The sequence below is a fragment of the Neophocaena asiaeorientalis genome, unplaced genomic scaffold, assembly GCF_003031525.2.
Source record: "Neophocaena asiaeorientalis asiaeorientalis breed wild unplaced genomic scaffold, Neophocaena_asiaeorientalis_V1.1 scaffold781, whole genome shotgun sequence".
NCBI lineage: Eukaryota > Metazoa > Chordata > Mammalia > Artiodactyla > Phocoenidae > Neophocaena > Neophocaena asiaeorientalis.
The window spans coordinates 183,748-209,305 of NW_020172994.1; positions in this window are offsets into that span (position 1 = coordinate 183,748).

The following is a 25,558-nucleotide window of genomic DNA, read 5'->3' on the forward strand; positions in this document are numbered from 1 at the left end:
AAAAAAAAAAAAAAAAAAAAATACTGCTTAACCAAACGCTGATGGAGATTAACTGAGGGAAACAGCAACAACAGAATTAATTGCTCTCTTCTCCATTAAAATACTTCACCTCTAAAAGGATTTTACAAATGAAGGGACCTCAATGTTTCTCAGTTCTGCCATTTGAAAAATAGAACAATACTTTTAGCACTTACATACCATGAGAAAGCAACCAAAATGCTCCAAATAACTCAAAGGTCTTTTAAAAAAAAATAGGTTATACATCTGCACAGTCATTAACCCTGACAGACTGATTACTGAGACTTTTAAAGAGTTACGTTAGACAAAACTCTTCAGTGTCAATTTTTTCTCTGTATAAAACCGTATCCAGTGTTCTTCAGTTAACACTTCTATGCACTGCACACACGACACCCCACAACCATTCCTCACTCCTGAGAATGACAGCTCCCTGCAACGTGCCTCCTAATTAACATGGGCGACACTAGCCTCAGCAGCACGACTGCTGCCATTTACTTTCAGAGAGCACTAGCTCTGCTCCAGCACATCCTCTTCCTAGACTGACAACATCCATTTGTGTCTGAAATTGGGTGTGAGGCTTAAGTGCCTCTTTACGTAACCCCCCAGCTGCTGAGTCTCTGTGGCTCTTTTCTAAGTGGCATTAATTCAGAATGAAGAAGGAGGGGGGTGGAGGGGGAGGTTCCCTGCTCTGATCTGCCCTTACTACCAAAGCCAGCTTTATCTTATTAAAATACAGCCCCAATCACTTAATTCCCCCCGCTCAAGAACTTTCATTGGCTCCCAATTACTTCCTAAATTAAGTATCAGCTGATGGTCCGACATCCAAGACCCTCTATTACATGATGCCATTTTTCCGTCTTGTCTGCCACCTTACAGCTACATTATTCAGCCAAATATTCCCTGCACCTCAGACATGAGCCATCCTGTCACCTCTGTGGCTCGCCATGCTGTCCCAGCCAACCAGCCCACATACCTGCTCTTCTGCTAAGATCCACTCAGTGCCGTCTCCCCTCCAACATCTTTCCTGGTTATTCAACCAATGATCATCTCTCATGCCTTTGAGCTGCAAAAGCACTTTCTCCCTCTGATTGAAACTATCCCTTTTTGCCTGGTACTCCTGAACTAAGCTTATACCTCTAGCCCTGAGCTAGCCTATAAACTCCCTGAAGACAGAGCTTTGACATCTGACTCATCGCATCACCTCTGCTAAGCACCCTGCACAGAATGGCTTACCTGGACTTGATAAAAGCATCCTTCACCCAACTTTTCACTACAGAGGCCCTGAGTGTCAGGGGGAACAGCTTGTAGGTAAAAGAGAGGCACAGATGTCTTTGAGCAGATGCATCACAGGTATGGAGCTCACTCTCAAGAGGAGCAGGGTGGCCTACCAGAGGGGAAAGCACCAGACTGGGAGCACAAACTCGCCTGCCACTTACCAGGTATGTAACTGCGGACAGAGGACTCACCCTCTGGACCACAGGAACCTAACCCAGAACGTCTGCTTTGAGAGTAAATTAGAGGGGACGAATAAACTGCATGTCAAGTTCCAGTTTCAATGTCCTAGTGGTGGGGCCTGCAGTGACTGAGGTTACATGGGGACTCCAGACAGAGAGCATACGACCTGTTCTCAGGATCCACCAGACTGGAAAGCCGGGGTAGCAAGGAGAGGCCATGACCTTCAAGGTCTAACATCACTGGATTTGGGGAGTTTTTGTGATATTCCTCTGGGAACTCAAAACCCTAAAAGTCTATGGGGTTGTTCTGGAATGAAGTTCAAGTGCTCCTCTGGGAGGTGAAAAGAAGGGAAAGGAGGGAGGGAGGAAGACCTGGTATGTAAAATCTGTCACTGTAAAACATGTGAGCATTCACGATTTTCCTCAAGAAACTACACGTAAGTAAATTCATAATGGTTTTTAAAAGTTTGTACTCCTTTCATTAAAATGTTCCAGGATAAAACAACAAGGTCCTACTGTATCGCACAGGGAACTCTATTCAACATCCTGTGATAAACCACAATGGAAAAGAACATGAAAAATAACGTGTATATATATATATATATATATATATATATATATGTATAACTGAGTCACTTTGCTGTACAGCGATAATTAACACAACATTATAATTCAACTGTACTTCAAGAAAAAATAAATTTTAAAAAAAAACCGTCCTGGCCTCTGAAAGCAAATGTGAACAAAGCACAGCAGTGCTGAAGCCATTCACCAGGGCAGGTTCCCTGAAGGCAGGCACAGCACAGCTCTGCCCATCCCAGCTATTGGACTTAGTATCACTCAGCCTCCTGGGTTCATCTTCTGGGGACAACAGAAATAATCGCACCCACCAGATGGGATCGCTGTGAGACTGACAGGATCCCCCGTGTGTATCACTGTGCCTGGCACATGGGCGTGCGCCATGGACATTTGCTGCTGCCATCACCACCATCAAGATGGTTGCCGTGCAACTAGCAGGGTACATCTGTCCGCATGTTGTTAGCGCAAAACAATCTTCTAAAGCAAAAACTAATTACCCAGAACTGAGAAAGAAAAATAACGTCAGCCAGTCCCACCCATGTAAGCCTTACAAACACTTGCTGCCTTTTTTTTGTTGGTGGTGTCTGGTTCTAATGCCAGCCAAGGAACAGTTTTCACTGCCTCTTTCAATTCTGTGGTGTATCTCATGACATAATAGGTGTTTAGGCAAAGACACACACATGCCCAGGCTGGTATATTTAAAAGAACCAATCTGATAGAAATGAACGCCCTGTCCTTTTAGGCAGAAACAAAGCAGTTTTTCCACGGGGTGAGCTCAGACCTTGTTTAATGGAGCTTCACAGAAATAGAGCAAATTAAAATGACACTATTTCCTAACAGCTCACAGGATAAGCCAACAAAGGTGGGTCACGCCTATAAACAAGTTCAGGTCAGCCCTTGACAGTGGTAAGAAGTGGAACCAAATACCAAGGAAGTTTTTCAATCTGGAAGGCGTGACTGCCTTTATTACTCCCGAAGAGCAAAGCACAAGGACGCGCCTCTAAGGGTTTCTGCTTTTTCCAACAACGTTGTAATGCCTTGGTCCGGTCTATAGCAGAAATACACCCATCAGATTATAATGCCTGAATAAAATAGAAACTCAGGCCCGTGTGAATCTAATGAATAAACCAAGTGAATAGAGTTGGATATAAACAGGATCCGAAGATAAAACCAGATTTTGCGTGGTGCATGTTACCAGGTTTGAAGCCCATCCTCTCAAGGCTGCTAATCTTTCAAACCCTCTGGGTTGGGGCAAAATTTCCCACATTTGCTATTGAAGCAGCGGCTAAAGCGGCTGGCAGGCCGGCTGGTCCACGAGCAGCTGCCAGTGCTAACAGAACTGGAGCGGCAGGAATGTCTTCACTACATTTAACGTATGGATACATATTGTTTTGTTGTTGCCACCATGAGCAAGGGCACGTACAACTTGAGCCAATAACTCTTTACAGCCAGGATGAACGTAACTACACTAGATGTTTGAACAAAGGAAATTACACTAAAGTTGGCAAAAATCAAGTTGTTCCCTGAGAGATTCAATTATATTAAAAATGTGAATGGGAAATCATCCAAGTGATTTTATTATCAGAACTTCAAAATGGTTTATTTCCTTTTCAGAAATGGATCTACAACTCCATATATCAAGAACATAGTTCAAATTTTGACATGCACAACCTTAAGAATTCTTTTTTTTCCTTTTAAATCAGTTTGTACCCTCGTTTATAGTGAATGCTTAATTACCCATGATTCTTTTTTAAATTTTACTCATTTATTTGTGGCTGATTCTTTTTTAAATTTATTTACTTACTTATTTACTTATTTATTTATCTATCTATGGCTGCATTGGGTCTTCGTTGCTGCGTATGGGCTTTCTCTAGTTGCAGCAAGCGGGGGCTACTCATTGTTGTGGTGTGCAGACTTCTCATTATGGTGGCTTCTCTTGTTGTGGAGCACAGGCTCTACACGTGCCGGTTTCAGTAGTTGCGGCACGTGGGCTCAATAGTTGTGGCTCGCGGGCTCTAGAGCACAGGCTCAGCAGTTGCGGCACACGGGCTTAGCTGCTCTGCGGCATGTGGGATCTTCCCGGACCAGGGCTTGAACCCAAGTCCCCTGCATTGGCAGGCGGATTCTTAACCACTGCGCCACCAGGGAAGTCGAAGAATTAATAATACAATAAAAAACAGATGTCAATTTAATAAGGTCAGCCTTTTTAAGGTAGACTACAAATACATTAAAATATATATATATATATAATATATGTAAAATATATATATATGTAAAATATATATATAAATATATATAATATATTTAATATATATATATAAAGTACCTTAAATGTTAGCAATTAAGCAATAAACAGATAAGTTTTTCCAAAACACATGGGCAACTCAATGAAAATGGATGCTAGAAATTTAATTAATTTAATGCTTTTGTAACCTGTTTTTCTAATTGATTTCTCTATATTTCACTTTATTTTAAATGCCTATTTATAGATATTTCTCTAATATCTATAAGAGATAAAGAGATAATAAAATCAGGAGCCAAACTCCCAAAGAAAAATTTCATTCTCTCTTCACGGCTACCTTAAGCAGTTAAAACACTTTTGCTTCAAATCATTTGGCACCAAAATATGACAGATACACAGTGATGTTTAAAATTTCACTAACCTAATTCCAATATTTTTCACAGGACATTTTATTCCACAGTGCTGTCACGATTCAAAATAAAAGGAAGTCATTTTATTTGAAACTATCAAAGTAAACCCTGCTAATTTTTCTTGGGTCTGCTCTGAATTGCAGATTGCAGAAAGTCATTTGGAAACATTCTATATTTTGCAGCTATTATTAAGCAACGTAGGTTTCTTCAACAGTAGAAAGTATCACTATTCAAATGTCAATTTCATTTTAATACATAATACTTTTTCTAAATATTAGTATTTCTAGAATGCAAGCTCTAGAAGGGAAGTAGGGGAGATTCTTTTTGATATTCAGCAATATGGAAAGCAGGGTGGAAATGAAATCTGCCCTCTCAGCAATATTTAAATAATACTAAAAACCTGAAGCAGTGGAGTTCCTTCCCACCATCAATAATTAATAATAATCAGGCTTCAAAGCATGCAATTTAAGTAGAAGCATCCTTCCTGCAGAGCCCGCAGCTCCTGATCATCAAAGGTCCAGCATCATCTGCACTGCCTGGGCTCTTGTCTGAAGTGGAGACTCAGCCCCCACCTCGGACCTGCTGACCCAGAGTCTGCATTTTCACAGGTTCCCCAGTGTGCACATGAAAGCTGAAGAAGTGCTGCTCTAGAGCAGTATGGCATTTAAAAACACAGAAAAGGGCTCCCCTGGTGGCGCAGTGGTTGAGAGTCCGCCTGCCGATGCAGGGGACACGGGTTCGTGCCCCGGTCCGGGAAGATCCCACATGCCGCGGAGAGGCTGGGTCCGTGCGCCATGGCCGCTGAGCCTGCGCATTCGAAGCCTGTGCTCCGCAACAGGAGAGGCCGCAACAGTGAGAGGCCCGCGTACCGCAAGAAAAAAAAAAAAAAAAAAAAAAAAAAAACACAGAAAAAAGGGACCTCCCTGGTGGTTCAGTGGTTAAGACCCCACACTTCCATTTCAGGGGGCACGGGTTCGACCCTTGGTCAGAGAACTAAGATCTCGCCTGCAGCACAGCAAGGCCAAAAAATTAATTAATTAATTTAAAAAAACACACACACAGAAAACAATGTAATGAGATATCAACAGAAAAACAGTGTAACTCATGAAAGCAGGCCTCCCACATATGGTAGCGATAAAATCCCAACAGTCTTACTAGAGTATCCCATTGACAAAATGCGCACACCAAAAATCAGGGGCTTGAAATTATCCTTGACTAAAAGCCAGGGCCACCCTCAGAAAATAAGATGTGTGATTACATAAAAGTGGATAATCATTACACGTCCCAGTTTAAGGGAACCTGCAGGTTAATTCTGTAGTCTACAGATGAGAAAATTGATATGTAAGGTTACAAAGATGATTGCTGACCGGAATTGAGTTATGATTGAATAATTCTCTATCTCCGTGTCTCAGCGCCTAACCTCAGCACGGCCACTTTGCCTCCTTCCTCTCACGTTGTATCAAAAGAAGGATCCATGTCCCTTGCATTAGCCCTTTCTATTCCCACCGGCATCTTCGTTCAGATGCTCATCACTCACTACCTAATGCAACATACGATCCCCCAGGTCCTCTGTTTATCCCCTCTGCAACTGACATAACCCTACAGGTCCCTGCCCACAGTCTTCCTCAGATATCATCAGGAATCTCACCTACTCAAAACCTCACAGGATCGCATTTCTTAGGCGATAAGGGAGAAATGCCCATGTCTGCCTATGCAGCCTGCCATGCAGGTAGGTCTCTGCCACCTCACCTCCCAAGATGGCCGACAGCACCCTCTGTGCACCAGCCCACCTGCTGTAAGTATAGTTCATGAAACCTTGCAGATTCCTCGTTGCTCAGACTTGTCTCCTGGCCTGGAATCTGTTACTCTAACAAGGTCCCATCTCCAAAACCAAGTCCCACCTCCTCCATGGGGCCAAAGCTCTCTGTGTGTCCCTGAAGAATTCATGTTCACAGAGATTCACTTTTCCTTCTTCTCCTGTCCTGTTAGTGAGTTCCGTCAGGGTAATGACTGTATTGTGAATCCTTTTAACATGACAAGCCCAGTAGGTAAATACACTGGAGAGTAAGTGATGACTGGTGAAAACTGCAATGGAAGGAATTTCTTCCAAGTTGGTACCCAAAGCCACCCAACTCAAGTAAATTTCTGGATGAAGGGGGAAGAGATCGGGTAAGGATCCCTGAATGAGATTTTCTTCACAACAATGTTACATTTGTAAGGGTAGTGTATGTACCCCTCACTAATTTTCCAAACTTAGGCCTTATAATATGCCAATGATTACAATCCAAAAGCAGCGATTAACCTCATTTTCTAAAATACTCAAGTACTAAGGATACCATGTATCTCTCAGCACCTTACATGGTACCTGGTACCAAGTAAGTGCTCAACAAACACTGGTTGAATCAATAGATGGGGTTTCCTGTTTTTTCATTTATCACACAAAGAGACTCCATGAGTAAAGAACCGAAGAAACCAAATTAAAAAGGAAGATTTGAAGAGACTCAGGAAAGAATCTGCCCTAAGCAGAGCTTAGCTCCTCCTACACTTCTCCTCCTCTTCCCAGAAGCAAATTTCATTTAATGAGGAGGCTCTTCAGTAGATGTAAATTTAAATGAAAAAACTCACCAAGCTGTGAGTGACCATTATGCCTGCTGACCCGAGTAATCCTTGCCAAACACAAACAAAAATGCAGAAAATACACTGCTAATGGCTCATAAGATGGTTCCTCACTAAAGGGAAAAAAAACAGCTATCGAAAGATGCCATATATTTTTCTCAAAGTAACATTTTCTCTATAAAGTCACTTTAAGTTCTTCTAGAACAGTAAGGAAAATATGTACAAATAAAAAACATAACTGAGAGGTCACCAATATTTGGAGATGTGCCTACTTATTGGTCAAGACCCACTTACACTGCACGAATAAGCATTTATGCAGATTTCAACCTGCATCCAAAAACGTGTGATCTTAGTTATTTAGTGAGGAATGAACATCTTTGAGAGACGTGTACTATAGAAAAAATGTAGTAAATACTTTGCTAAAAAGCATGAGTCACTAATACACCAATTACATATCAAAGGGAGGACAGACTTTTGCAAACAGGATTATAAAAACGATCCAAAATGAGGAGTGAGAATCAAAATATTTGATGATTCAAAGATTTACTCTAAAATACTTAAGAAAGAAAATCTATTTCTACATGGTCCTCTGGCTTGTATTCTCAATAGAGAAAGGAAGCTGCAATAAATACCTTTGCAAAACAGACACACTCAGCAGATGGAACTTGAGCTTTAAAATACGGCCTTAATGAACCCTCTTGCACTGTTGGTGGGAATGTGAATTGGTACAGCCACTATGGAGAACAGTATGGAGGTTCCTTAAAAAACTAAAGATAGAACTACCATTCGACCCAGCAATCCCACTACTGGGCATATACCCTGAGAAAACCATAATTCAAAAAGAGTCATGTACCACAATGTTCATCACAGCTGTATTTACAATAGCCAGGACATGGAAGCCACCTAAGTGTCCATCTACAGATGAAAGGATAAAGAAGATGTGGCACATATATACAATGGAATATTACTCAGCCATAAAGAGAAATGAAATTGAGTTATTTGTAGTGAGGTGGATGGACCTAGAGTCTGTCATACAGAGTGAAGTAAGTCAGAAAGAGAAAAACAAATACCGTATGCTAATACACATATATGGAAACTTAAAAAAAAAAAAAAAAAGGTTCTGAACAGCCTAGGGACAGGACAGGAATAAGGACACAGACATAGAGAATGGACTTGAGGACACGGGGAGGGGGAAGGGTAAGCTGGGACGAAGTAAGAGTAGCATTGACATATATATCACTACCAAATGTAAAAATAGATAGCTAGTGGGAAGCAGCCACATAGCACAGGGAGATCAGCTTGGTGCCTTGTGACCACCTAGAGGGGTGGGATAGGGAGGGTGGGAGGGAGACGCAAGAGGGAGGAGATACGGGGATGTATGTATATGTACAGCTGATTCACTTTGTTGTACAGCAGAAACTAACACACCATTGTAAAGAAATTATACTCCAAAAAAGATGTTAAAAAATAAAATAAAATAAAATATGGCCTTAACATGTTCATTTAACTACCAAAATTACTTCTCATTCATACCTGGGCATTGAGGAAACCAATATCCACTTACACAGCAAATGAACTGCTAGCAGAACCAGGCGGCACACCAAAGGAGCTGACACATTCCCTTGGATTCAAAATAAAATCATCCCAGCATTTCATTTTCATCCTACCATAGCCTTATCTAATTCTTTAATTTTCTCTTTACTTTGATGAAGCTCTTAATTATAAACCAAAAAAAATAGAAAATGCATCTATAAACTCTCTACCCTTCAACAAATAACATTTGGGTTTTACCTTAGTTATAGCGTATTTAACATTGTTCTAATTGTAGGATACATTTAATTTTGTACCTTTTTTTCACTTAACCTAGCATAACCTTTTTTCACTTTGCTAGAGTCTTTGTATACGTTTAATGGCTACACGTCATTTCTTCTAATGGATAAACCATGGCTTACATAACGATTTTCCTGCTGTTGGACCTTTGAAGTCATTCTGAGGATTTCAGAATTTAAATAATGCTGGCTGAATATTCTCACCCATAATTTCAATTTTCTAGGGATAAACAATTTCCCAGAGAACAATACTCTAGGAACTGAATGAAAGGGTAAGAACATTTTTGTAGATCTTGATAATCTTGCCAAAGTGCTTTTCAAAGGACATGCACACTTTTGCACAAGAACACCAGCAACGTGGTGGTCCAAACGCACCAGGTCACTATGACTTTGCAGCATGGGGTTATGTTATGCATTTTTTGTTTCACCAACTTAATAAGATAAATGATAATATTTTAATTTGTGAGTCTGTGAATAGTAGGTATATTCAGTGTTTTTCCATGGCTTTTTACTAGTTAGTTCTCTCCTTTGTAAATCGCCCATTTGAGTCCTTTGGCCAAGCATCCATTGGGCTCTTAATATTCTTCTCATTAATTTGATGGAGTCAAAGCGCCCCGTAAGTGCCTTGCATTTTCAGTGAGAAGCTTTCATACTAGAAGAAGAAGAATAGGGACTTAATTCTATCACTGGTCAGTTGGATGAATGTTCAGAAGTGAACAACACATCACTACTCCCAGGGACTCCCACCTCTGGGAAGGAAAGACTGCTTTGCTTTAAACCAGTGGCTCTCCAGTTTATTTAACACAGCTCTCATTTCTCAACCATTACTACTTCCCAACAGAGAAAAAAGTCAATGACAAACATGGACTGTCACTGTACAAACAAATGGAGGGTAAAAATACACATCTACTGACATTGGGTCATGCTTGAACACCAAAGCATACCTAACTTAAATCCTCATTATTAAAAAATTATAATCCCCCAATGCTGCTGATAATAAAGCGTATCACTACACCCTGTAGATCTGGCCAAAGAATTGACAGCAAACCGCATGGCATCACCTTTTATGCAGGGTTTCTAAGATCAAGGCTAAGGTTAAGACAAAATTATCCCTGAAAATTACGTAAATAGACTACACAGTACAGCACGTATATGGGTTTCTGAGTACTGCATTTTCTCCCACAAAGGCCAATGCTGCCAGTTTTTCCTGTAGTGTTGGAAGAGACTGCTATTTCTTTGGTTGAACACCAGAAGTCTGGTAAACACAAGTCTGACTTGTTTAGGAGAATGCTGCATGGAAAATATATAAATATTTATAGTTAAATTAGCATAAGTTAAATGTACATGACACAATGCCACTGTAAATTGATAACGATGACACCAAATGAACTAATTTATAATTTAAAAGCAAAAAAAAAAGCAGCCACTGAAAACCACAACCAACTCAAAGACCACACTGATCTTACGCTGAGAAAACTTCCTTCTCAAGTTTTATTACTTGAATTAAAAGCACCTGCATGTACATACCTGTCGCTGTTTCGCAACCTTGCCAAGTACTAAGTGACATCCACACTTTAAAATACTGAACTCAAATCTCACACTAATTTTTCATTTACAGGTAACAAATTTCAGTAACTATTAAATTTTTTACTTAGTTTTTAAAAAATGGAAGTATATGAAATGGAAGAACCCAAGATCTGCATTGTCAGAAATTATGCTTTGAAAATCACTGCTTTGGAAGACAAGTGCCAACCAGATAAAGAAAATGTACTTTGAGGGAAAAAGGAATTTTTTTTTAAACTCCAAAATCCCCTTCTTCTGGAGACTGATACAACACAGAAAGAAGTAGCATAGTACCCAGTTGTTCAAGATTATGTGACAGAGAAACTGCTCAAAATACAGCAGTACTCTAACCTTTAAGTGCCATCAGACCAAGACTGACCAGCACAAAGAACACATTTCTTTGCAGGATCAAGACTGGACAGACAATGGAATGCAAGTCTGCCAGTTAAAGGTACCCTTTGCTCAGAAAATGTATTACAAGAGGAAATGCTGGATGTACTTGCAGGAGTATGAAGAAATGTGGGTGCAAATAAGAGGGAGGCAAAACAGACAAAGCACTGCTATGAGCATTTGCCACTTACTATCCAGAGAAACCAAGTTTTATATATATAAAATATGTATAACTTTTTTACTTTTAACCACAAATTTGCACAGAATCAAAATGTGAGGGAAACCTCCAAGTATCACTCTAGAACTTTAAGAGCATGTCGTAAGAACTCTTGTCCTGCCTCTGAAGAAGCAGTAAGAGAAGCTGTCATCCTCAGTTTCATTCTTTGTCATTAACAACACTTTGTTCTTTCACAAAATAAATGTAGTTCATTGTAAAAATGTTGGAAAAGTATGAAGAATATCAAATTCACCCATAATTTGGACCAAACAGGAACTCATTCGTCAGGCAGTCAAGAGCCCTGGAAGAAAGTGAGAATCCAGTTTTGAAACTAGTAATAACAAGACAAGGGAATAAGCAGCACGGCAGCAGATACCATCTCTAGACCTAATTTTGAAAACTCCAAGAAAAAGAACACATTACTCAACTAAAAGAGATCACTGTCTTTGCAGCTCTGGGGACGCTAAAGCATGACAGCCTGAGGAAGATAACACAGCATTATGCAAAGCAATTAATCTAACTGGGTGGTTCAGTTTTTAAAACAACATATCTAAAAGCTGGAGGGGGGACTTCCCTGCTGGCGCAGTGGTTGAGAATCCGCCTGCCGATGCAGGGGACACGGGTTCGATCCCTGGTCCGGGAAGATCCCACATGCCGCGGAGCAACTAAGCCTGTGCGCCACAACTACCGAGCCTGCACTCTACAGAGCCCGTGAGCCACAACTCCCGAAGCCCGCGCACCTAGCACCCATGCTCAGCAACAAGAGGAGCCATCGCAATGAGAAGCCCACACACCGCGACGAAGATCCAACGCAGCCAAAAATTAGTTAAATTAATTTAATTTAATGCTAAAAAAAAAAAAAAAACAACTGGAGGGGCAGGCACATGGCCAAGGAGGAAACAGAAATGTGCTATGAACCACAAAGAACTCTGTCAGGAAGATAAACCCAAGAATTAGCTGAAGTGCAGGAACAATTTTCTAAGTAACTAAAGGAGAAAATTAAGGTTCTAAGCTATATTTGGAGCACAGAACAGACAGGCTACAGTGTGGAGAATGTAGGCTACTACTAACCAATTGTATTTCTTCTTGGTCTTTGATAACAGAAGAATTTCAAGCTAGAGAAGGAACAACACTGAGAAGAAAACCAGTAGCCTCTCTCTCCCTCCAAAAAAAATTTAAAATAAGAACATTTCCAAAGCATTTTCAGTAATTTCGTGTAATTTCCCCCACTTTAGAACCTTCAAATGCTCATGGAGGCAGGTACAAATTCCTCTGCTTGACAATACGCCCCTTCCCTCCAAGGTCAGTCCCTCTCCCCCTGGTGGACTCACCCAAATCCACTTTGAACGTCACCTTCTCTGGGTGGGCTCTTACTTGCCATCAGCCTGGGAAGAGTGAAGGTGACCCTCCCTGGGTTCCCACGATACGTGGTCCTTGGGTCTCTACCCCATTTCCCACCCTGCTGTCGCTGTTTCCCACTGGACTGGGGGCTCTGAGAGGGCATCTTCACATCACTAGCACCACAAACTCAGTAAGAGATGCTCATTTCTTAATTAATCAACTAATGACTGATTCTCTGAAGAATGGTCATGGGACCAGGAAAGAGATCAGAAAATTAAGATAAGCAGCGCTGTCTCCCCAAGGACGCAGAAGACCAGTTAGGCTCTGAGCTAGAGCTTTATTCTCCAACATCCTTCCAAAGGAGGGAGTGCCGTGCCCTTCAAAAAAAGAAAAGAAAAAGCTGCAACTCAGTGGTTGAGTCACTTGTCTGAGGTCCCACAGCTAAGACATGGTTCCAAACCCCACATCCACATGCCTCCAGAGCATCTCCCTTCTCCCTCAGATGGAGCTGGGGGAAGGGAGGGGGGCAGCAGATTCCAGTAAACTCTGAGCATCAGCCAGGGACACCGTAACCTACCCTGGGACCCCTTGGGCCGCATCCATGAAACTAGCCTCGTTTTTTATACTATGGTTGCCAAATGTCAACCAAGTATTTTTTAAATTTCCCAAATTGTTATTATTATATTAGATGGTGAAACTGTGAATGGATGGTAAATGTCCTTGGGTGTTGAATCTGGTCAAAACCACACGTGTGGCACTTTGGACCATACTTGTAAGCCGGTGGGGTCTCCAGGTGTCCCCCATAAGTGGTCAGTGAGGGAGGGAGAGAGCACCAGGTGACCTCCAGGTCTGATTCCCAGTCTGATTCTGCACCCCTCGGCCAAGGACAAACGTAAGACAGCAGCTGGTTCAGATCCACATGTCTGGCAAGAAGCAATATCTCTGTGCTGCTTCAACCTCATGTTGGGTTTTTAGCTTCTAGACCTGGGTATCACAGACGGAGGGGAAAAGACTCGCCTGTCTTGCTGACCAACAAGCAACGTGAATCGCCAAGGGTGAAAACGAAGCAGGTATCAGGCCAACAGAGCTTTTCCAATAAGGGTTTTTAACACTTAGAACTGGCTGCTGTGAATGGCACTGAGTGCATCGCCACAGGCGTGATCCCCAGGCAAACATCTGATGAAGACCACGTCTACACTGCTCAGAAGGCTTTCAGATTTAAAAGCGACTTCTTAGGATCTGTACTGCCCTACATTCTATTCTACTAATTACATGGGGAATTGTACGTATGCTGAACTGATGTAAATGTCAAATCATATTTTTAAGGAAGAGCTTGCTGTTTAAAAGACCTAGTGCGATTCTCCTCTTAGTGTGTCCTTGGTAAAAATGCATCTGTTGTTTGGCCCATCACATTTCCTTAAAGTGAGGCAGGTAAACCAGCATTTCTGCTCACAAGGGATGGCCAAAAAACAGCGAATTGACAAAGGTGTCGGATTCTGACTTAGAGTAACCTAGCATCCTACAGCATAGACAGTAAATGTAATCAATCCACATGGATAAATACAAAGTTACAGCCACCATCCATATAAAATAAAGCAACCATGCAGAGATCAACTGTTCCTGAATCTGCTACAAGAACCCACTGGATTCACTACTTCTATGAAGTGACGTGCAGACAGTGCAAGCAGTAGGAGACACTCACTTGTTGTAACATTTCAATCATGTGTCATGTAAAACTGCAAATACTATCCAGATGAGATTCACACGTGACAAAATCCAACACAGCTCTCTCACTTGGCACTTTCGGGAAGATGTGCCCATTTCAGAGAAACTCGTGTACAGGGGCTAATTCCTCGGTGGTTTTCTTGGGTCCCTTGTAGCTGAGGATCCATATGCTTAGAAATCAGCGAACGACGACACTGATGCCACCGAGTGACACATGGAATCAACATTCCCCATCACACTCTCCATGTCTTCTCTCCATTATCTTCTTGGCACAGGAGATGCCTTACACCTGCAGGTTATCCCCACGGAAACACTGTGAAGTTTATTTTGACTCTGCGTCTTTTATGTGAATGGTTTTAAAGTTGCTGATACCTATTTTATAAAATGTTTATTTTGCCCTTGACCTAACCTAACCATAAAAACCAATCACCAGATACGTCCCTGGTTTTCCATTTCTTCCCCCAGACCCAGATGCTATTCAACAATGGAACTGTGGGTACAATTTGTCAGGCACTTGGAAGGTATTCTCTGTAAGTCCAAGAACTGGTTTATGGCAGAACTCTTGGTCAACAGCCTTCTCGATACATTTTTGGAATGATGTAGACTATAGGATAACAATTTACATGATAAGGTACACAAGCACTTCCCTTGCACAAGTAATAAAATTTTATGGCATTATTTTCTGGGGATAAACATCTAATTATTACAAGCCTGTAATCAGAAAGAGGTCATATGAGTGCTACCCTAAAGAATTATATCTTGGAGGTTATCAAGAATCACAATAGGAGGAAATCCTGCTCTGCTGTTAAAACTCTACTGGGATTCATTAATAAAATCATTACTAAGTGGAAACGAAGTTGCCTTTGGTCTCCTGCCTACTTTATCCCCAGGGACAACAGCACGCCCCTTCTTTCCTCCTGCCACAGTTTTTACAGGAGCCGTATTTTTAAAAATGAGAACGGGAAGAGCTGCAATTCAAAATTGCTGTTATTTTTCTGTTCTGTTTCTCTGGGTAAAACAGGACTTCTAAACTAACAAAGAACAATAATCAGTGTAGACGAGACATACTGTACACTGTACTAAGGAAATACTGAAACCAACCCTCGGGATGCTACACAGTAAAAGCAGCTGAAACTCAATATTAAGGCTAAATCGCAAGATATTATTTCACACAGCTGTGAGGGGAAACATAAAAGCAACTGGGGATTTCCTGTATTTGAAGGGAAGTACTTCCGTTTTCTCCGTACTTTTCTTGAACCTGGGGGGCAGATGACTTTCCCATCCCAAGCTTTCCAGTTCCAGCACAGCAACCAAGCTCTGCCCCTTCGGGGACCTGGGGCACCCCTCCCCGACCAGCCCCCAGAGCGCCCACATGTGCAGAGGCTCCCAGGAGCATCAGTCTAGGAATCTGGGTGACGCCGAGCGCCTCCGAGAGGCTGCACAGCTGCAGATGCTGCGGGTCGGGTAGCAGAGACGCCCTCTGTGCTATTTCCCTCGCCCCTCTGACCCCGACCTCAGGCTCTGGATGAGCTGCGGTACTTCGCTAGGGAAACTGGTATTTCCTGTCTGCTCTCCAGTCACTTCCTATTCTTTTTTATTGGTTTCTGGTGGTTCCATATTCAGAAAAAAAAAAAAGAGCAGAATAAAGAGGCCCACCAGATTTCGGCTTTCTTTCATTGCTAGTACTTGATGCAAAAGGAAAACAGGCGAAAACCTCTCAAATCAAGAGTCTGGTGGTGTTTTTAGGAAAAGGTTAGTATGATCCTGTAATAGAATGTTTAAACAAAGTTGGATCTGATTCTCTAAATACACCATGCCTTTTCCCATAAGGCATTTAACTTCAGTTATTTGAATAAACAAGGGTTTCTAGGAGGAGAAGTGTGGGGAGGGGAGTCGGACACATTAATTTCTCAGCAAGGTCCATACTCACAAAGTGTAAAGGAAACAAAGCATCACCCCTGGCCTGGAGCTCACAGTTCTATTGCGGGGAGCCAGCTCCTGGACCAGGGGAGCATATGAGCCGCACTGCACACCTGGAACTGAACTGCATGGTCCCAGCAATCACAAGACAGCAGTGGAGATGCTTTTGAACTTTTTAGCAAAACAAAACTGTATAATTAATGGAATTCTCTCTTCACAGCGCTTAAACACTCTAAACGTTGATGCCTAAATCTGGCACCTACTGAAAAATTGTGACACGCCTGCTATACTTTTCAGATATTTTTAACTTGTAAAGAGAACAGAGTAAGGGAATACACCCTGACTCCACTATTACCATAAATTTTCCCTCACATATCATCCCAACTAGCTCCTGGACCCAACTGCATCATAGCAGAAGCCTCCAACAAATTACGGAGGCCCAATTTAAGGCCAGGGTGTAACCCAAACCCATTGTGATCAAGCAGCGTGAGAAGACCTGTCTGTGTGCTCACGGAAGATCCCAAGAAGTCCTAGCGGAGCAGAGGCTACACCCAGCCTCCTCCACTGAGCGCTGGAGAAAAGTTTTAGAAAGGCTACCGTGGAATCTTGAATGAGGACCCCCAACACCCTCCAAGAGAGTCAGAGGTGCTCAACCAACCCTGGGGCACACCGGAAGGTCTTCCTTGAGGAGCTCCATCTTTCATAAACTCCAGTGTTGAGATGAGCCCTACATCTGTTCTTTTTAATTACCTGCAATTCTAGCAATGACATCAACACACTTAATAGCTGGCCACTCAACTTGTGGCTGCTCAGAAGACCTGCAGTACTTGGAATTATCGCCCCAACACGTCGGTGCTGTCACCTTTACCCAAGGAATTACAAAGGTTAACTTGGTTTCCCCCTACATGACAGCTTTATTCCAAGAAGGACTTAAAGTAAGCATTTAAATTTCATTTAGTTTAAAACATTTTTAAAATACCACCTTTGTCAGTGTGCTAAAACTTAAGATTTAAGTTGAATTTATTTTAATCCAAGGGACAATAGTTAAAAAGCTTTAATTTGGTACTGATGTAACTCCCATCTAGAAATTTCGGTTTTTAAATATCCTCTCTAACGTACATTTACTTGAACTTTTAGATATTTGATTGATATCAACTTTTTATGTAGGATAATTGCCTCGGGATGCATATTATTTAAGACTATAATAAGTTTTCCAGGACATTTAAAATAAAAGCAAGAGAGTATATAGTTTTAGTTTATCACAAACATACAACCACAGTATAAAAATTTTAGAATAAAAAAAAGGGGAAACCACCATATTTCATCACGCTAAAACAAACTGTTATTGGTTTAGTATGTTTCCAAATCATCTAATGCATTCCTTTAACTACTTGGAAGCATGCTATATATAAAATGTGCATCTTATAAGTGGTTTCTGAAACTGCTACAGTTTTTGTAACCATCATTCTAATATTTAAAGTAAATATTCTAAAAAGTTAATAGTAGTCCAAGCCATACAATATAAATAGCAAGATATAAAAATTAAGGGGGCAGTTCCCTGGCGATCCAGTGGTTAGAACTTGGCGCTTTCACTGCCAGGGCCCGGGTTCAATCCCTCCTCGGGTAACTAAGATCCCGCGAACGGTGCAGCACAGCCAGAAACAAACAAATAAATAAATAACAAATAATACAAACTAAGGGAAGAAAACGCTAGCTCCCTGTGAGATGGCAGGAGAAAAGGACTCAAGTGTTTTAGCATGTTTCACTTTGTCCAATGAAGATCTGGATACTAACAAAAGAGCAGGTCTAAGTGGAGATGAGCATTCTCCTGGTATTTTCAAATGTACTTTTTTGTTTTTTAATTTATTTTTTAACTGCATCGGGTCTTAGCTGCGGCACATGGGCTCTTCATTGCAGTGCACGGCCTTCTCTCTAGTTGTGGCGTGTGGGCTCAGTAGTTGCGGTGCGCGGGCTTAGTTGCCCCACGGCACGTAGGATCTTAGTTTTCTGACCAGGGATTGAACCGGTGACCCCTGCACTACAAGACAGATTCTTAACCACCGGACCACCAGGGAAGTCCCTCAAATGTACTTTTTTAAAGATTTTCTTCCCTTTTCTTTTTCTGTCTCTCCTATGTAATCTTGTGGAACTGGGAATGCATCCTGAATTTTCCCACACAGTCAAGGGGGAACATAACTGTTCATGGGCATTGAAACCCTCTTATTAAAAGCATTACAATAGTAATAATTCCTAGTATCCATTCCTCTCAATCTTCACATCAATGTCCTCTTTGAAAAGCTGGTGCCAGAAATCCAATCACCAACTAAGCTTCCTCGCTGCCTTAGAATTGCTGGAAATGGTTAAAGTGGACACTGGAATTTATTTAAATTCATTTATAGGAATATTAAAGTGTTTCATACTAGAAGATAATGGCTAGAGCTTCATAAAAATGCTGTTAATCTTTCAGTCCACACAGCAAAGCTACCTGGGATGTTAGGTTACATTTTTACTTAAATACACAAAAGAAGAATGATTTTATCCTTTTAAAAATGAATGGTTTTTCAAATCTCAAATGACCTCAGTCTCTAAAAACTTGCACAAGTATCACATAGTTATGTTCTGAGACCCCAGACAACTAAATCCATGATTTTTAACAGGTTTCTCCTTATTTCCTTAATTCTGCACTTTGAAGTCCATACTCTGATAGCAGCTTGGGATAATCCAACTGACTCTTTCTGGCAGGCATTTTTGGTTCTGGCCATAGCTCTGACCCATAATCACTGACTAAACGTGGCCAAGTGATGGCAGAGCATGCGATGCTGGAAGAGCCCAAGTCAACAAACAACACCCCACTGGTCTGAGTGGTGTGAGCCTCGCAAGGGAAGGGCAAGTGGGCTACGAGGGGATGGCAGACGTCCTCTGACAGTCTGAAAGGCACTGCAACCGCCACTGCCACCCGGGAGGACCGGCCGGCAGTTTTATGAATGGCAGTTGGAAGTAACTACAGAGGCATCCCGTTACATCTGGGGATTATAAAGGAAAGAGGCACCTGTCAGTGTCTGACGGCGCAGAACAGCCACGCACCGATCCAACCCCATTCAAATAACACGCCCGAAAGATCCACCTAAAATCTACCCATTTCTGACACTCACTGCCATATTAAAAACTTAAAAATGGGTTTTAGGGTCCTATGTCTATTTCTTTCCCAATATGTACACACAGATTTGTTTTCAGAAGTTCAAAGATGTCACGCAGACGTCAGTGAAAAAGTGACTACCGTGCATCATTATTTCGGGGGGTTCAAACACCCAAAAGTGGGACACACAGCTGCAAGGCTTCTAAAAAGTTCTCAAAAGCAGTTAGTCTAAAAGCTAGCACCACATCCATCTCAGAGTCAAGTAACTGAAAAGCTACTGGGTCTTTCCCAACTTTTGCAATCCTAGGAAACTTAACACAAATCCTTATAAATCTGTTACACACCTCAAGGATACAAAGATAAAACCCAGTTCATATGAAGAGTACTGAAGCGGTACAGACTACTCCAAATGCAACAGTAACAAGGACACATTCTTCACATATCATGGGGAGACGTGACACACTCAAAAGAAACAGACGAAACATTTATAATTCCAGCAGCAGCAGACTCTGAACAGAAGACGGAGTGTTGCTCAGGTAACTCACCTCAGTGAGAAGGTGAGTGGGTGGAAAACAACTGTCAGGGGACTGCTAAGACCAGATGTGCTTTACAACTGATCTAAGTAAGATCTGGGAGCAGGTCGGCAGCAGGATGAACAATGGTGCAGATACTTGGCATTTTTGTATCTCAGGCACGACAGAAGGAATCCTTGAAGACCACAGAGGCAAAGGAAACGTGTAAGTCTTAAAGTGGAGAAAAGACACACTTCACAGCCATAACCCAGTCAGGCTAGCAGGAAAGTTGTAGAAAATGTCATCCCATACCCAAAGTACAGGGCAGAGGGGCACCTGATGTGCACTGACTAAGCACCGCAGGGGGGCCGTGTGGAAGGGCAGGAAATTATCTACACACAAGAACACCTCTGCATTCCACTCACATAGCATCCTCAGGAGAAAAAGCTGCTTTGGTTTGTTTTATTTTTTTAATATGAAACACTGGTTGTCAAACTGTTTTACACAGAATCCCAGGTCGGAGAAGCACTTTGTGTGTCTCCCTGAAAGTGGGGGACGAGTTGCTGTGGTTACCTCTCATCCCCCCAAGCCACTGCCCTGCTCCAGTAACATGGAAGAATCTAAACCCTGCACATAAGATCAGTCACCTCCTCCACAACGACCAAGCATCAGATGCCGACAGTGGACAAGCTCATGGACACACCCTTTACATACGTGTCTCTCATTCAATCTTCAAAGAGAAGGTGCAGGTATTACAGCCCAGCTAACAGACGACCAAAATGAGGCTGCAGACCTCATTCCTGGGCCCAGGGGCCCACAGCTGTGAGTGTGAGTGTGTCACTCACTGACCCAGGAGGTCTCCCTGGCAGAGGCAGGAAGAACCTCCCAGGCTGGCCATGTGTGCACTGGCACAGCTTCTGGAGAGCAAACTGGCAAAATACATAAACTGAGAGCCTTAAAAAGGTTCATGACTTCCTACCCCACAAAAAACTATACACCTAATTTAAATAAATAATCCGAACCACAGGCCAGATGTTATGCGCTGATTGTTACGCTATTTTTAAACGGTGAAAAATAGGGCAACGAATTTCCAACACTAGGCAAATAGTTAGATAAATATGTATATATCCACACCATGAAATACTATATAGCCTTTAAAATTTATTATGACCATTTTTAAAAGACAGGGGAAGGACTTCCCTGGCGGTCCAGTGGTTAAGACTCCGCGCTTCCACTGCAGGGGGCACGGGTTCGATCCCTAGTCAGGAAACTAAGATCCTGCATGCCACACAGTGCGGCCAAATAAAAAAGATATGGGAAAATGTGAACACAGCAAGTAAACGAAGTAGGAACAATCATACATCATGATTTCAACTATTTTTAAAAAGCATCTGTATTTACATACACACACACACATACAGAAATTCAGACTGAAAAGAAATACTCAAATTTTAGATTATTCTGGCGAGACTGTAGGTGACTTATTATGTTCTACAAAATCATCTGTATATTCCAAATTCCCTATAATAAGTATCTAGGCTCTTGTAAACAATTAATGCTTAACATTTTTCAAGAAAACATTCATCACACCAGCTCAAACCAGCACCTCTGAGGAAGAATCCTGCGTTCCCAGATGCTGAACCATGAGCTACAGAGAGATTTCATCTGCACAGGCAGATTGTCTCCAACACTCTGCAGCTTGGGTTGGGATAAAACGTGTCATATTCCTGGTTAATTATTGATGAATCTGGAAATTGCCTCGTTTATTAAAGACTTATGTGCTTCCAAAGGCACAGCAACACACTCTGAAGCCTGTAATCTGGTGTGAGCAAGCAGTTTCTAGACTGTAATAGGATTACTGTGGCGTTCTCATTCAAAGGCCGAAATCCAATAAAATAAATTGTAGAGTGTTTGTTTAAATAAAACACTTGTGCATTGTCTTCCACTTCCTCTGCCAGCACTAGTTTACCAATCAGTCAGATCCCCAAGGAGCCAGACACGGTAATGATGGGGATGCGTAAACAAGGGGGGAAAAGAGGCTGAAATTACTTCACAGGCGAGAGCACAGAGCACCCACGCAGATGAGCTGAGTGGCAGAGAGGGGCCTCAGAGGCTCCGCCCTGTGCAGAACCAGCGTTCACGCAATGCAGCACCTGTACGTAAATGAGAAGTTGGGAAATGAAGCAGGAAAAGTCAAGTTATAGCTGAGTTAATACAAACAAACTGAAACCAAAAAATGAAGCTTTCTGTAAATTGGTTTCTAAATATTCCAGCAATGTACCCCAGTATAAATGGATTTTTAAAGATTTAATGAACCATACAAACACTGACTGCATTTCTTTTATTCCCTGGGAGACACCAAAAGCCAGCCTAGGACTGTAAACTAAGTCCCGAGTCTTTCAATAGAGCACTCAGTGCAGTTACCACCCTCCATCCCAGCCTCCCGCGCGGACACACATACGTGGTGCTCACAGATCCACGGACACCCTTGGACACAGGCCACACACAGACGCACACACTGTGGTTGATAGTTTGAGAGCATCAGAAAACAGAAAATCATCCCACTGGGAGAAAGAAAGCAAACTGAGGGCCTACCTCACCTCTAACACGCTCTTCCTCGGTTCAGTTACACAGCACAAAATACAAAACACGATTTTTTTCCTTGATGACCATTCCTAAATCCAGCCACACAGACACTGTCACTCTGCAGTCTCCTGCACCTCTGAGTGAGCAGCTGTCACGCAGGAGACCACCTGCCAGGCCAGAGTACCCTGAGCTCAGCCTGGGCGGCCCTGACACCCCAAACCAACGCCCGCCAAGCCCCTGAGCCCCCGAGCCCCCGAGCCCTCTGCGGGCTGCGCCCCGGAGCAGGGACAGGGGCCGGCACCCTCCTCGGGAAGGTGGGCCAGGAGCCCAGCGGGGCTCCAGCCTTCTCGGGAAGAGACAGGAATGAGGGACGGGTCAGCACGTTTCATCCTTCACCTCACCCCGTCAGGGGCCCTCGGCACCTCCCAGGGAGCCGGCACACTGACCTGACCGAGACTCACTCAAGGGCAGCAGATCCAAGCTGCCCTGGGCTACACGTGGACTGCTCCTTCACCTCCTGCTTTGGCAGCTTCGTCTAACTGCCCCTGACTCACCATCTAACTGCCCCGACCCATCATCTAACTGCCCCTGACCCATCCATCATCTAACTGCCCCGACCCATCGTCTAACTGCCCCTGACCCATCCATCATCTAACTGCCCCTGACCCATGGTCTAACTGCCCCGACCCATCATCTAACTGCCCCTGACCCAACACCTAAATATCCCGATCCATCAGGACGGAAGCTCAGCCTCGAGGAAGGTGCCTGTGCACCACTCACTCTGCATGGACCTCCTGTTCTGCCCAACACTAGGCTGAAGAGATCGGTGATGACAGAACGAGTCCAGAAGGTCTTGCCGATTCTCCCAAGTAAGGAAAGATGAACATTTCAAACACCCAGCTCACTCGATTCAAAACTTGTCATTAATACAGCAGCATCTGTTCTCCCACTATCAGTGCTTCACAGACTCTACTCCTCAGAGCAAAGCAAATGCAAAAAAACACATCTTAATATTCATTCAGGTTTAATTATCTTAAAAAAAAAAAAAGTGGCTCCTTGCTGCCAGAGGAGTATTTCTTAATTAACTCCAGCTTTAGTCATAGTTGCCGTGCAGTTTCCAAGTACCCTGTTTTTCCACAAAGGACACACTTCCCCCTCCTTTATCCACTTTATGGAAAAGTCACCCACCCCCTGGAACGTGCATATCCACCCGTAATCTTTACGGTGACATCTGAGCGCAGTAAATCCAGCGTGTCAAGCCACGGCTGTCAGCAGGGGAGGGCGGAAAGCACCACAGATTCCTCGTGGAGATGGGCTGCTGGAACCAGCACCACACTGCAGAAGGAACATGCAAGAAATCCTTCGCGATGGTATCAGCGCATGGTCTCTTAAAAGTGTATCCTCTTCTAATTATTCACAAGTAACAGAACATGTAATAGGGACTTCCCTGGTGGCACAGTGGTTAAGAATCCACCTGCGAATGCAGGGGACATGGGTTCGAGCCCTGGTCTGGGAAGATCCCACATGCCGCGGAGCAACAAAGCCTGTGGACCACAACTACTGAGGCTGCGCTCTAGAGCCCGTGAGCCACAACTACTGAGCCCGCGTGCTGCAACCACTGAAGCCCGCGTGCCTAGAGCCCGTGCTCCACAATAAGAGAAGCCACTGCAATAAGAAGCCCACGCACCACAATGAAGAGTAGTCCCGGCTCTCTGCAACTACAGAAAGCCCACGCGCAACAAAGAAGACCCAACGCAGCCAAAAATAAATAAATAGATAAATTTATTGTTTTTAATGTAATAACAGCTGAAATTATTGGGGTAACTTCCTTTCAAAAAGAACATGTTTGCATTAGTTATGTTTTATAGCCCTGTAACTCGATGTGTCTATTTTTGGATCTCTCTGGGTTTGGGGGTGGGGGGAGGACACCTTTGGGGCCGTGCCTAGGGCCGTGGCAGAAATGACCCCACAGGGCCCGGGCAGTTGCACGTGGTGCCAGGCGAGGAGAAGCCCAGGCCAGGGCAGAGCCTTGATGCTCCCTGGGGGTGTGGGAGGGAGACTGTCCTGGGGCAACGGGGAGCCCCTAAATCTATCAGAGCAGAAGGGCACAGCTTACAGCTCTGGCAACAGTACAGAGGAAACAATGGGAGATCCAAGATGAGAGAGGAAATGAAGGCAAGAGGACTCCAGGCCAGGGAACTGGGAAACAGCACAACTTTGGGGAAACATGAGAGTCCGTTCTGTCATGACGGGCAGAGCGAAGAGAGGTGGTGGGAAGTCAAGGCGAAAGGTAGGCAGGGGGCCGTTTTCAGGCCGATATATGTTGTTTTTACCTGGAAGGCCCTGCTGACCCCATGCACTTCCCTGTGCTGGAGAGTGTTGTGATGAAAGCGGTCCTTGGGGAGTTTCCCTGCTGGGAACATGCAGGGTGGGTCACCGCACATTGCAGGGGGCAGGCTGGAGAGCTTTATTCCCAAAGCCTGATACCTATCAATTATATGCAAAGTGTCTCATTTTAAGCAAAACCCAATGAATGTAAGCAATACCACATTTAGATCATTACGGTGGGGCCGCGTATTACCCAAAGGTTAGGCACTCAACAGCATGAATAAAGTGAGCTTAACATATGGGTAAACCACCCTTGAAAACTCCATTTAATCACCCATAATCACAAGGAGATGCTCCCATGATGGGAGGACTCAGGAATGGACACCACAGGGGACAAGGGTCTCCCACTTCCAAGGCCACACTCAGTCCACAACACACACTCACGAGGGGGCAGCCACTTTCATCCCATCTACTGTCTGCCTGTCTCTGCTGAGCACAGAGAATTTAACTCCTTATGATGACACACCCCCTTGACGCAACACCCATAAGCTTCCACCCCCAAAAAGTCCACGTTAGAAAAATAACTACCTCTTTTTTAAACATGACACTTTTTGGCAAACAGCATGTAATTCAAAATATTACCAGTTGTTCAAAAGTCAGTCTCCACCATTTTCCAGAATCCTATCTAAGAAAGG